General features: G+C 42.0%; 1 long non-coding RNA gene across 2 annotated transcripts in view; it reads right to left on the bottom strand.

The window, feature by feature from the left end:
* LOC131838091 (uncharacterized) overlaps positions 1-13,485 on the bottom strand; it is an 85,824-nt gene that overhangs the window by 53,404 nt on the left and 18,935 nt on the right. The window contains exons 2-4 of one of the 2 annotated variants that reach the window (XR_009356469.1): positions 12,328-12,382; positions 9,086-9,117; positions 6,611-7,147 (exon numbers count right to left, since the gene is read on the bottom strand). This is a non-coding gene — a long non-coding RNA (uncharacterized LOC131838091). Of the gene's footprint in view, positions 1-6,610; positions 7,148-9,085; positions 9,118-12,327; positions 12,383-13,485 lie in introns of those variants that run through there. The other variant, XR_009356468.1, reaches the window with a different exon arrangement.

Genomic DNA, 13,485 nt, shown 5'->3' with positions numbered 1-13,485 from the left:
TGACCTAACGTAATGATAATGACAAGAGTAATAACACAGCAGGCACTGGGGCTAAGTTCTTGTATAAAGTAGCTCCTTGGATCATCACAAGGACCACAGGAAGGCAACACCATCATGAGGTTCCTTGGCTGACGCTCAGGGGGTTGAAGCCAGAAAATGTGGGCATCACCATTGTTGCTAAGCTGCCTTGTTCCGGCACCCAGTACTTTCACTCGTGTATTACACAAGCATTTACTTAAAAATATAATAAGCCGACACAATTTGGTTCAAGTGATGGGTTAAAAAAACAAAACAAAACAGAACAGCTTTTCACTCATACTCTCATTCTCTAGAGAAAAATGACCCCAACAAAATGGCAGCCTCTAGACGAAAAATACACAGGAAAGCTGTGGTAGGGCAGGGTGGGGTGGGGAGCAAATTTGATTTTCATCCAAAGGCAGAGACAGAAGAGAAGGGTATGAAGTGAGGAGGAAGAGGAAGGGGAGCTGAAAAGAGCTCCGAAGCAAAAATAGAGACAGGAATTGTGAGGGGGGTTGGCGTGGAGGTGGTACCACGGGGAACCCGAGCTCCCAGCGCCTCACGGGATGACGGCACAAAGATGCCCACACAGAGGCTGGGAGACAAGAGCATTTTCTTCCTCAGCTTGAGACGTCCTGAAGTTTGCTTGCTCCTCTTAATGCTTCTGCCAACTGGACCCTCCATGCAAGCCGGTCAAACCCCTGGACATGGTGCCCCCGGTCAGATGTTAACTGTTTCTGACAAAACATGGCCCCAATTTCAGTTTGTTTCTGGATTTAGGGTTGGCTTATGATTAGTGTGACGTACCTGGACAGCACTCGTTTTGAATTTGGAATGCTCTTAACCCCTGACAATATTCTCCACACCCCCTTCAGGCAACCATTCCCCCCAGACCCTACTTTCCCTCTTCCCTTCTTCCCGCTTTCTTTCCCTTGAAATGTCTCTCCCCTGTCTCCAAGTCCCTATTTCCTTCCTGGTAAGTCACAGCTGAAAATTGTCCTGTAATTCCAATTTCTAAACAACTCAGCGGCTCAGCAATGCTCCTTGTGTAATTCTGAATATTGGGCTCTAGGCAAAATAACCGAGTGTAAGACAAGGCGAGGGGGGAGAGCGGTGCCCTGAAGGAATTTAGGTAGGGAGATAAAACATAAAAAGTAACTCTGGAATTTTAGGAGAAAAATGCCTCTGAGCTTATTGTCCCTCAACAGCCACATTCATAGTATCATTGCCTCTTACTTACTCCTTTCAATTAAACCCCATTTAACCTAACATTAAACACCCAAGAAAAATCCTGAACATTCCCCCACTGGCCCAACTGCAGTCTCCAACCCCTACCCAACCCTGTCCCAATGATCACCAAACATTTTGCTTGATTCTTCGCTTCTTTCTGCACCTACGTATCCGAAACCTAAAACGAGGCTCATTTCAGCGTGCATCCAGCTTGGAAAGCTTCTTCCTCACAGAGACATTTGCAGACTAATTAGGTAATGTTGTTAAAGCAATTCAAAAATCCTTAAATTATATAATCCCTGGTTACTTTTCCTTTAATCTCCTTAAATTACTCTAATTTTACGTTTTTCCTCAGTGGATTGTATTACCCAGAACTTCTAATGGTAGGTCTTCGAAATCATCCCGGTAGCAATGGTGTTTTTCATTTAAAGGTCACAGTGGGCTCTCATTTATGTGAACGCTTGGAGGATTTTTCTTCCCTCTCCCTTAAAAAAAAAGTTCCTAGAGAATATATTGCTTTCCTGCTTTCATGGGGTCTCAGTGACAGTCAGTGTTAGTGACCAGCTACCAGGTCGGCTTTCCAAACAAGTTTGTTTTTGTTGTTTTCCAATCCTGAACTGAAACCTACAAGGGTTATCACCAAATCTGTGCACGCAGATGGCAGAAAACATTACATTGTCCTGGAGATTACATCAGACAACCTCTCCTCCTTTTCTGTCTGTGGCTTATCATAGCTCAGGTGAGCGACGGGGCACTGAGACAAAGGAGAAAGGGCATCAACTGTTTGGGAAGATCACCAACAAGAAGATTTTTAGGTAAGCTTCACCTGAGAACCACCGCGTAGACATTATGGAACCCTAAGAGTGGACGTATCGGCATCAGTATTCAAAGACTGTTCCAAGAAACCTAGCAAATCTCCACTGGAGAGTCAAGGAGAGCCTGACTCTGCCATCAAGAGCTGAGCCACCATGGGCTTGTCACTCGATTTCCATTGGCTTTACTTAATCTTCCTGATAACAGTCCTAAAGACGATAATCGTTGAAATCTTTTCTGGCTCGAAAAGAGACTGTTATGAATAAAGCTTCCAGAGAACAAGATATTCATAAATGGGACATGAGTAATTCATTTCAGAGAGATTTTAGTTCCCTCTAGGCAATTAGGAAAAGTTTCAGCTGCAATATCAAACAATTTTTAAATGGGTTTTTTAAACTCCAAGTCCCCAGATCATACACTGGGACAAGGTTCTTTTTCATAAAATCCAAACTAGGCTGAGGAACTGAGTTTGGTGAATTTTATGTGGACCAGAACATTTGTAATATCATGTCAGTAAATATAACTTTGGAGTGAAAGTTTGAAGGGCTCCAAATACAGAACCCAACCAGGCCTTCGGGTTAACAACCCCAAGAGAGCAAAGTGCTAATGTTCAAGGTAAATATTCTCCCCTGCCTTCCTTCCTTCCTCCCTCTCTCTTTCCTTTTTTCCTCCTCCCCTCACCCCATTTTTTTGCCTTAACATTGGTGTATTTAAGTCCATGAACTCATACAGGCAAAAGATCAGAGATAAAATCACCCAGAACCAACATGAGACTCTCACTGTCTGTGATGCTATTCAGTATGGTAGCCCCTGGCCACACATGGGCATTTATATTTATATTTAAACTAATGAAAATTAGCTTAGAATGTTAAATCGAGTTCCTCGGTGTACTAGCCACACCTTGAGTACCTATATTAAAAAGACACAACTGGCCACTTGCTACCATGTTGGACAATGGAGATGGAGAATGATTTCGTCATGACAGAGTTCTGTTGAACACTGACACATGGCTGCCAGTTTGAAGGTTTAAGAAGTTTCCCTCAGAAAGTTCTTTTTGCTTTTGTTTTGGGGGAGAGACAAGCTCTAAAGTCAGGCTGCCTGAATTCAAGCACAAATACCACCACCAGCTTAGCTATCTTGGTATTTATCACCTAAGTGCTCTAAGTGTGTTCACCCCTTAGCGAACTAGAAATGGTCATCATACATGGCTTCTACTGACCTTCTGGGGTTAAATGAGATAATACTCCCCATGAGATAATACTCAATGCCCAGGAGCTAGTAAGCACCCAGGAAGTGTCAGGTATTGTTTTAATATTGACCTTTAGAGTAAAAAAATGACCCTTGTTCCTTTCAGAATGAAAAGGCCCAGTGTTTTCTGTCAAAACACTACTCTGTCTTCATGCAGAGACTATCTGAGAATTTTTCCTATAGAGGAAAGTCTTTCTCATTCCTTGTCCTTCTTCAACACCTCCTACTTTCCATCGACTCCCTATGCAGAATCTTAAAAATCCTGGTTTGGGCCTTTAAGTTATTTATAATTTGCAGATATAGGACTGAGGGCAGAGAGCTCACACATAATCATATCTAATTATCTACCCGATGACTGAAAACCTATGATCAGCTTTTTGCTCAGGCAAGTTCTAGAACTTACCTCAAAAACATTATATGATACATGGGAGAAATAAATCTTAAAATAGAAGGTCAATCCATTTTTGGCATTCTTCTCAGGCATACCCTCTCTCCAGTGAAATGCATTCAAGGGGTATGATATTACATGATATTACAAATGTTCTGGTCCACTAATATTTCCAAGAGTTTTGAGGTATGGACTCTTGCTAGATACACTGAAACCATGGACTTACATGGTGTCTATTCTAAATGTCCACTCACTTCGTAACCATATTCTCTGCCTACCAAGCAGTTCAGCTAACCTCTCAGTGAGAATCTGGCCAAGCAGGAGCCCTGCTCCCGGCTTCCTGAGTTCCTAGAAGAAGGTGTCCCTCCATAGTCCCAACTGCACAATGTGGACAGCCCCAGAGCCCACACCCACAGTGACACTGGAGTGTCCACACTCTGCATAAGTGAGTGAACTGTGGGCAGAGGGCAGACTGGGAAGACCTGCATCTCGAACTCAGGCTCAGCCACAAACATTCTGACCTAGAGTACCTTGTTCTTTTCTCTGAAAAGTAAAGGAATGAAACTAGATAATCTCTCGAGCCCCTCAGGCAAGCTATTGTTTCCATGGCAAGATTCAAGTTACACAGGATCTCAAATTGCTGCTCTTTTTGGTGGAGAATTTTGGGTGAATGGAAAGACAAATCCATTAAAGCACAAAATCCAAACACCACATGACATCAACACCTAGGAAGGAGGCTCCCACTCTCCACTCTTGTTCTAAGCCCTCTCATGGCTCCATCATGGGCAGAACACCCCCACTTCTTTGGTGGGCCAGTGGCCCCTATATACACATCCCAGAACCCTCACTTAAATCTTGTATTATGCATTAAGTAGTAAACAGCTGAGAAATAAAAGACATCGCTTTTATAAAGTAAGAACCAAACCAAATTCTTTAGCTAAAAAGATTATGAATACCATCCCAAGTAGTTAGGAAAAAGAGCTCAAGAAGATGAGTGCCTTTCTCCAAAATCTTATTCCCTGAACTTATTCTACTTTATCTAATACGTTTTTCCCTTTCCTTCACCTCCTTAAATTGTAGACAGAGGAAATCACTGGGTTATTTTTTTTTTTAACAGTGCTCTTTTTCATAAAAAATATTCTTCTTTTCATTGTTCTCCCCATTAAGAGACAGTTTCTTCACACATTCCCATGAATGCAGAGTATAATTGTTTTTGAGAAGTTGCACGTTGGCAGAAGGGTAGAGAAGAACTTTAGGTTCACTAACTAATTGTCACCTATGCCAGTGTAAACAGTTTCTTTGACGACAGTCTTAATTTTCAGGTTCCTTCATCATCCACCCACTCAATATAGTACAAAAACAAGATAAGTAATGACTAAAAGAAAAATTTTTAAAAATCTGCCAAATGGTTCATTGGTTGACCATCACATACTAGAACAGATTGTCATCTGCCTTGGTCTTTGCCAGACACTAGAGGACTCTTGTTGGCTTGTGAAAGAGGCAGAAGCCACTGCCAGAAACTACAAGTCCCAGCATGCACTGGTCCACACAGATCAAAGGGACATAATTGGAGATGATGATATCTTCATTTTAATTAAAAGAATTTTCTTATCTTCAAAGAGCTTTTCAAATACTCCCAGCACTTCTTAAGACCCATACCATTATAAATCCAATTTAAAGATGGATAAGAAGGGGGAGGGGTCGATGTGATTGGACTTGACACTAAATGTTGCCCATCGTGGGAAGCTGCTGGACCCCACAATTGTTCACAAGGTTCACATTCTCCTGGGGTTTTAGTTGCCAAATGAAACCCAAGAGCTTTGGTAAACATTGCTTTGCCATGTAATCAATTACTTTCTGGGAAAAACAATCCAGATGGTAGGAAACCCTGTTCTTCAAATCTGATTCTTCAGATCCCAGGGTCTCAGTGTTACCCTACTAGGGGTGACAGTTTATGACTGGAAACAAGAAAAAAGCTTTTAAGTTAGAGCTACATTGAAAGAGCCCAACAGTAGGAAAACGGGAATGATCGAGAATGCTACAAGCTAGAGAGAGAAATTGCTAATCCCCAGCAACCACAATAGGGGCTGCCTGAAGTTAGCCACCAAAACTTACTCCTCACCAGCCATTACTAGAACCAAAGCATTTCCCGACATAGACTATTTGCTTTGCCCAGTGAGGTGAGATGGCGTCACATTTACCCTTCCATAGGTCATCCGTTCTTCAGTTCTTCATAATGATACAAGGTTAAAGGCACCCAGAAAAGATCCACCAGGAACCGCCCAGAAGAGACCCACCAGGAACAGTGCCCTGGCATCAACACCCTGCTTATTACCTAACAAATCCACTCACCGTGGGCATGAAGTCCTTAATTCCCCACACCCTTCCTCGCGTTTTCTCTGTATTTTTTTTTTCCCTGATTCGGTTATCACTAAAATACACATTTTAATTGAATAATGCGAGATTCAAACTTCCACAGCTTTGAACATTTCAGTAAACACTTCTCCCCACTTACCTACAGCAATGCCACAAATCCTTGCAGAAAATTGAGGGCAGTGCTGACAGCTTCTCAGTGAGAACTTTTTAAAACTTATAAATGAATTTTCACTATAAGCTACTCAGCCCAAGTTCAGTTTTTCTCTTTTTTCTACTCTTCTGTGTCAACTCCCTACACTACTTTCTATCCCTTCATCTTTTCCTTTGTGATTCTAGGCCACCCATAGGCTCAGGGGCAAGCTGGAGCATCATGGCTTTGCTGTGGGGCCTCTTCCTTTAAAAGGTCAAGCATCAAAATCAAATCAAATCAAATCAAATAAATAAAAATAAAAGGTCAAGCATCAAGGTTAACTCTGTCTACTTCCCTCCTGCCATCAAGTACATTAACTTACCTTGCCTTTCTCTCTAGTTTCCTGTAAGATGTTCACATGTAACTTCTCTTAACCACAGAGCTTTGGCTTCTCCTCAGACTTGGTCCAGACCTTCACAGTGTCTCAAAGACATTGATCATCATTTCCTCCAGGGAAAGGCCTTTCCTTCCTAGGCTTTCACGTTCTCGTGGTTGTTTGCTTTCATGCAATTATCATTTCCAATGCATTAACATTTTATTTGAGGGTCCCTTCCAAACTCATTCACCTTCTAAGGTTTTCTTATAGAGATTGCGAGGTGAGAACAAGAAACAATAGTTTAAAGTTGAATACAGAATTGCATTGTTAGGGAGCAAAATTAATCCATACCCAAAAGAGTTTCTGACTAAGCCAGTTGTCTCCACGGGGTGATAGCAGAGTCAAGAAGACTGATCAGAATGCGGGAAACTTTTTAGAGGGAAAGGTCTTTTGTTTGGCACCCACAAACTGAATCCACGATCCCAGCAAACATTGCAAAACTGTGTGTCCTTTGGTTATAAGCAGAGGGTGAATGAGAAGATCATCGGAAGCCTTGCACCCATCACAGCTAGAGGAGGGAAAAACACATTTCAGAACACATCCCTCTGTGTGCTCTTTCACTTGTAGAAGTTTATACGTGTAAGTTACTTTGGAGAATAAACTGCATCAGAACATTGTATCTCTAATTACTGTGAGTCGATCCAAAGCTCTTGTTGATTCAAAAGCTGGAAAGAAAACGACCAGAAGACTTTTCAAGTGCCTACCGACTTGAAAGTTGATGTCTGCTCAGGTCTTGTGGACTATGATATGATCATGATTAACATTTAGGGGCTACAGATTTAGTGCTAGTCAGCATACTATGCACCTGCACAATTGCATTTAATCTTCGCAGTACAATGACTATTCTGCAAAGCTGATGAGTTAACAGAACCAAAGTCCTTCATTCACATCCTACGATACAGGAAATGCCCGTCCACCCCTATCCTAAATAGCTCGGGGCCCGTATGCCAGTGTGCTTGAGTTCCTAAGAGGTACAGAGAGATTAAACTCTGACAAAGTATGGTTAAAAGAAAATGAGGATGTTTGGCCCGACTCCAGGAAGATCTGACCGTGTCTTAAAATGTCTTTTCAACTGCCATGTGCCAAAGGGATCCTCTTTGTGTTGTATGGCCCCAAGAAGAGAGCTCAAGTCACTAGAGGTATCCACACTGATGCTGAATTGTATTAAATAATAATTACTCAACAAAGATAAATTAAGTGCTTAAGGACTTTGCCAAGCGCTGGTAATAGGATGAACTAGATACAAATGAGCGTACAGTGAGAATTGAAGAATTTGTTGTGGTATGTTGAGATAATAGGGACTTAGACGAGGCATTCAGAGAACACAAAGAATGGTCAAGACTGCAGCTCAAAGTTAAAGGATGAGGGGAACAGCGGGGAAATGAGACAGAAGGCTTCCTGGGGAGATGGGGCCTGACCTGAATCCCAGAGAATGAGTTAGTGAGAGGCTGAAGTGGGAGGGACACACCAGGCTGGTCACAGGATAACCAAGCCTCCAGAGATAGAGCGATTACAGAAGTGATTCACACATAGGATGAGTGGTTCGACATGTTGACATCTCTCGCCTGATTTTGATTCTACAACTTCTAAAACTGACTAAGAAATCCATCACCAGTGGCCGAACTGATTCACACAGCCGGCTTTCCCTTATCTCTGAAGAAGGAAGGGAGTCGCTTCAGGAAGCTGGGTATGGCCCAGAACAAACATCCAATTCCCTCAGGAGAGAACGGAGTGAAGTCAGTAGAGACCCCAACTCCAAAACCGGGCCAGCCAGTGGACCTGAGAGGGAACCATTTACACAAGAGAAGAGGGGACACCTGAGAAGCAGGTATGAGAAAAGAAATCACACAGATGCAAGAGAAAAAAGTAATCAGCTTGTCTAACCCAAATATTATGAAAACAGGGTCCAGAGAAATACGACGCCTCGCCCAAGACCTCGTGGCTATCTGAAAAGAGGGTGCGCAGTGTTCAACCCAGGGGGATTTCCATTGTATCTTGTGGTTTCGTTCGCTTTTTCACCCTCATACAAAAATTTCTATTTATGCTTCTTTGAATTTTCTTCTCCAGGGACCAGGATGGTGATTATTTGTTTGGATTTAAAAGATGTTACCTTTTACACACCATAAAAGACTCTCACAAAACAAACTGAGGATTGCGGGGGAGGGGCGGGGAAGAGGGAGAGGGTGGTGGGGTTATGGACATTGGGGAGGGTATGTGCTATGGTGAGTGCTGTGAAGTGTGTAAACCTGGTGATTCACAGACCTGTACCCCTGGGGCTAATAATACATTGTATGTTAATAAAAATTTTTTTTTCATTAAAAAAAAATGTCTATACTACCCCCAAAAAACAAAAAACAGACAAACAAACAAACAAATAAAAAGCCCACAATTGTTTGTCAAGTAAAGGTACACAACTATTAAAAAGAAAAAAATAAAAAGATTTTACCTTTTATAGCTCTTCCTGGCATTGGAGGCTACCTATGGGGGAAAGAGTATGGAGATAGTGGTGAGCAAGTGATGATGCCAACCAGGGTTTTAAAATAGATTTTCACACAGCAAATCTTTGGTGAGAACAACACCACGTTGACCACATGACCACAATTAGTTGCACTCAGTTGCCTGAAGAGGGTTAGTGCACAGATCATATAATTAGCTTTATGGTTTTCTCAATGTATGACTTTATTTAAAAGTAATAAATACTTTTTTTTTAAACCACTCAGCAAAAAAGATGACAACTACCCTGCCATGACATTTTTCTAGTTTTTATTTTCTGTTCGTATTTGGTTCAAAGAACAGATTTGTTTTACATAAACTCACCAGCAGGTAGAAACTGGTAAGTGACATTGAAGAAGAGATTCAATGAAACTTTCACGGGTTTGAAAGTCAATGGGCATGCCTCAATAAATAAGGAAGTCAGTGGTTTTCTGGCATAAAACTACCTTGTGCAATTCAACAGGGATAAAGTCTAGCTGATGGACAGACAAAATTGGTGATATGTAAGCTTCCAAATCACCACCTGCATCCCAGGGACAAGTATCAATGGGGAACCCAAGGGAAGGTGCCTCACCAGATCTTAAATCACAGTAAGAATTACTATATAAACTTCTTAGTCTTACTCATTGAATTTACTATGTATCCAAGTGCCCTAAAGGAAAAGATTCAGTAAGAGTGTGGCACCTAAAATTCTTTTTGACAAATATGATCCACACTAATGATTTAGTAAACTATTGAACATAAAGGTTATTCCAGATTAATAAAAATGTCAAATGACACTGTCAAACTAACCTAAAAGTGCAGACTTTGGGATGCCTGGGTGGCTCTGTCCGCTGAGTAGCCGACTCTTGGTTTGGCCTCAGGTCATGATTTCAGGGTTGTAAGATTGAGCCCCTCAAGGGGCTCTGCACTTAACTGGGAGTCTGTTTGGGCTTCTCTCCCTCTCCTTTGCCCCCTCCCAAAACTCACATATTTCTCTCTCTTTCTGTCTCAAACAAATAAATAAATCTTTTTTATTTATCGTTTTTAGTACAGACTTCATATTTGGTGAAACTGTGTCAAAAGTTTCCTTTTATATAGAAGGAGGCCTTTTCAATTTTCTAAAATACCTGGCTTCTTTAAAAATAGCTTTACTTTAAGGCTAATTACTAAAGGCTAATCATTTCTCCCAAGCATTAAAAATCAAAACACAGATTCTCATATTTTCTCAAGAGCAATATTTTCCCTTTGTTTCTGCTTTTATTGAGATATACTTGACATAGGCCATTGTGTACATATAAGGTTCCAACATGATGATTTGATACATATATTTATTCTGAAAAGATCATGACAATAGGGTAAACTAACACTACGATTACCTCACATAATTACCATTTGTGTGTGTGTAGTAGGAACATTAAAGATCTCTCTCTTAACAACTTTCCAGTATATGTTACATTGTTAACTGTAGTCACCATGCTGAACATTGGGTCTCCAGAGTTTATTCATCTTCCAACTACAAATTTGTACCCTTTGAAAAAGATATACTTATTTCCCCCACTTCTCCCATCCCTGGCAACCAACAGTCTACTCTTTGTGTCCATGAATCTAGTCTTTTTTAGATCAAATGGTTTGAGGACAGGAAATAGAAGAGCCAGCAGAACATTAAGAAGCAGGTTGTAGGGGCACCTGGGTGCCTCAGTGGGTTAAAGCCTCTGCCTTTGGCTCCCATCATGATCCCAGGGTCCTGGGATTGAGTCCCACATCTGGCTCTCTGCTCAGCAGGGAGCCTGTTCCTCCTCTCTCTCTGCCTGCCTCTCTGCCTGCTTGTCATCTCTCTCTGTCAAATAAATAAATAAAATCTTAAAGAGAAGGAAGAGGAGGAGGAGGGAGAGGAGGAAGGGGAGGGGGAGGGGGAGGAGGAGGAGGAGTTTGTTGTACAAAGTGCCGGTCCTGCTCTAAAGTCATGGTCAACAAGCCAAAATATTCATTTCATTATTGGTCTACACCCATGCATTCTAACATTATTAAGTTGTCTATTTTTATTTTTATCTTAAAAGGAAAGATTCAGCCATGTGGAGATAATCCTATCAGTTTGAACTTTTTATGCTTATCCTCTCAAGGTAAGTTTACATGTGTCTTCATTGACCTTAAGTACCCATTGTGTTTCTCACTTGCCCATAGTTCAAGAAAAAATTAACCATTCTCAACATTCACACAGTTTCATAAATGAATTTGTTTATTTACCCTCAAGAGATGGTTTATCACCCATTTGTTCAAAAAAATATTTACTAAGTACTTAGTAGGTGTCAGGGACCATTCTAGGCAAATGGGATAGAGCACCCAACTACAGATACAAAAATATGTGTCTTCAAAGAATGTATATTCTAGTGACAAATGATAAAACTGGTAAATAAATAAGAATATGGGGGTGCCTGGGTGGCTCAGTGGGTTAAAGCCTCTGCCTTCGGCTCAGGTCATGATCCCAGGGTCCTGGGATGGAGCCCCGCATCGGGCTCCTTGCTCAGCAGGGAGCCTGCTTCCTCCTCTCTCTCTCTGCCTGCCTCTCTGCCTACTTGTGATCTCTGTTAAATAAATAAATAAAATATTTAGAAAAAAAAAGAATATGGTGTTTTAGAAGATGACGAGTGCTCTGGAGTTCAAGGGATTGAGACAGTCAGAGGATGTGTGTGTTGGGGAAAGAGAGTTGGAAGTTTAAACAGGGGATTCAGGACGGACCTCATTGAGAAGATGACATAATATGGAGGTGTTAAAGTTGACCATGTAGATACCTAAGGGAGAATGTTTTAAATGTCCTAAGCAAACAGAACAGCTAGTGCAAAGGCCCAGAGATAGAAACATGCCTGGCATGTTTGAGGAATCCCAGGAACACTTGATTGGCTATAGCAGAGTGTGAGACACTGAGGAGGAGATGAAGCCAAGCTGGTAAGGAGGGTTGGGGTGGATCTTGTGGAGTCTTAAAGAACACCACTGGGATTTCTACATTCCACTCTGAGTGAAATGGGGAGCTGTGGAACAGAAAATGACATGACCTAGATGATAACGTTGCAAAGGTCGTTTAATTACTGTGTTGAGAGTAGACTCTAGGGAGCAAAACTTGAAGCAGGAAGACCACTTAGAAGACTATTACAGTAAACCAAGCAAGAAGTAGAAAGGACTTGCACCAGGATGTTACACTGGGGGAGTGAGAAGTACCTGGATTCCGAATAAGTTTTCATGGCAGGATGATCTCACATACCAACCGTTGAGTCTGAAGAGAGAGGAGAGCCAAGAATGAATACGCATTTTTGACTTGAGCAATGGAAAGGATCAGCAGCTTTTTGTGTTGAGAAGATTCAGTTTGAGTGGGGGTTAGGGAAATGACTAGAAGTTTAATTAAAGAAATGCTACACTTGATATATCTCTACACACATCCACAGGCAGAAGTCAAATTCGTAGTTGAACTTGAATCTAAAGTTCAGAAGAGAGGTCTGTGTGGAACATATAGATATGGGTGTCATCAGCATTTACATCATATTTAAAACCATGGGACTGTATGGGATTCATATGAAGGGAGTGTCGAGACAGAAGAAAGGGGACTAAGGAATGATCTCTGGGACACACCACAGTTGAAATTTTGGGGTGAAGAAGGGAAGCCATCCAAGGAGAGCAGGAAGGAGCAATAATGAAACAGAAGGGAAACCAATGTGGTGTCCTGAAAGCTAAGTGACAGAGTGAAGTCTTCTGGGGAGTGGGAAGGCCTGAGGGGCAGGCATGGAGGTCATGGGGCATCTTGATAAGAGCAGCCATTACAGAAAGGCAAAAGCAAAGAAAGGGACACAGTGGGTCTGGTTAGACAAAAGCAAAGGTAATTAGTTCCTCTATAGCAACAATTCTCAAACTTTCTAGTCTCGGGACCCCTTTACACTCCTAACCATTCTTGAGGATCCCAGTGTGCTTTTCATGGTATGGGCTGCACTTATCGACACTCCTCTATTAGAAATCTGAAGTGAGGAATGATTAGAACACAAAAGTGCACAAGCTCATGTTGCTTTAGCCACTGGAGTGATGACGCCATCACACATTGTGTAGCTTCCGGGAGCCTCCACTCTGCACTGGTGAGAGAAAGAGCATGAGAGGTGAAAATGTTTTAAGACTATTATGAAAATGATTCTCACCTCGTGGACCTCCTGAGGTCCCATGGGATCCAGGCCTCCTGTTGAAACCACTAGCAAGCATGAAAGGAAAGCACAGGATTGAGGATCCAGGGGGGTGATGAGGAGGTGACCGTCTGTGAACATCCCCTGTTCCCAGGAGTGAACACAGCCATCATGAGAGCGAGGGTGGGGGCTGGGAAGAGAACTGGGGGCTGGA

The sequence above is a fragment of the Mustela lutreola genome, chromosome 8 (assembly GCF_030435805.1).
Source record: "Mustela lutreola isolate mMusLut2 chromosome 8, mMusLut2.pri, whole genome shotgun sequence".
Classification (NCBI taxonomy): domain Eukaryota; kingdom Metazoa; phylum Chordata; class Mammalia; order Carnivora; family Mustelidae; genus Mustela; species Mustela lutreola.
Note: the sequence above shows the minus strand (reverse complement) of the source record. Positions and strands in the feature narration are given on the sequence as shown.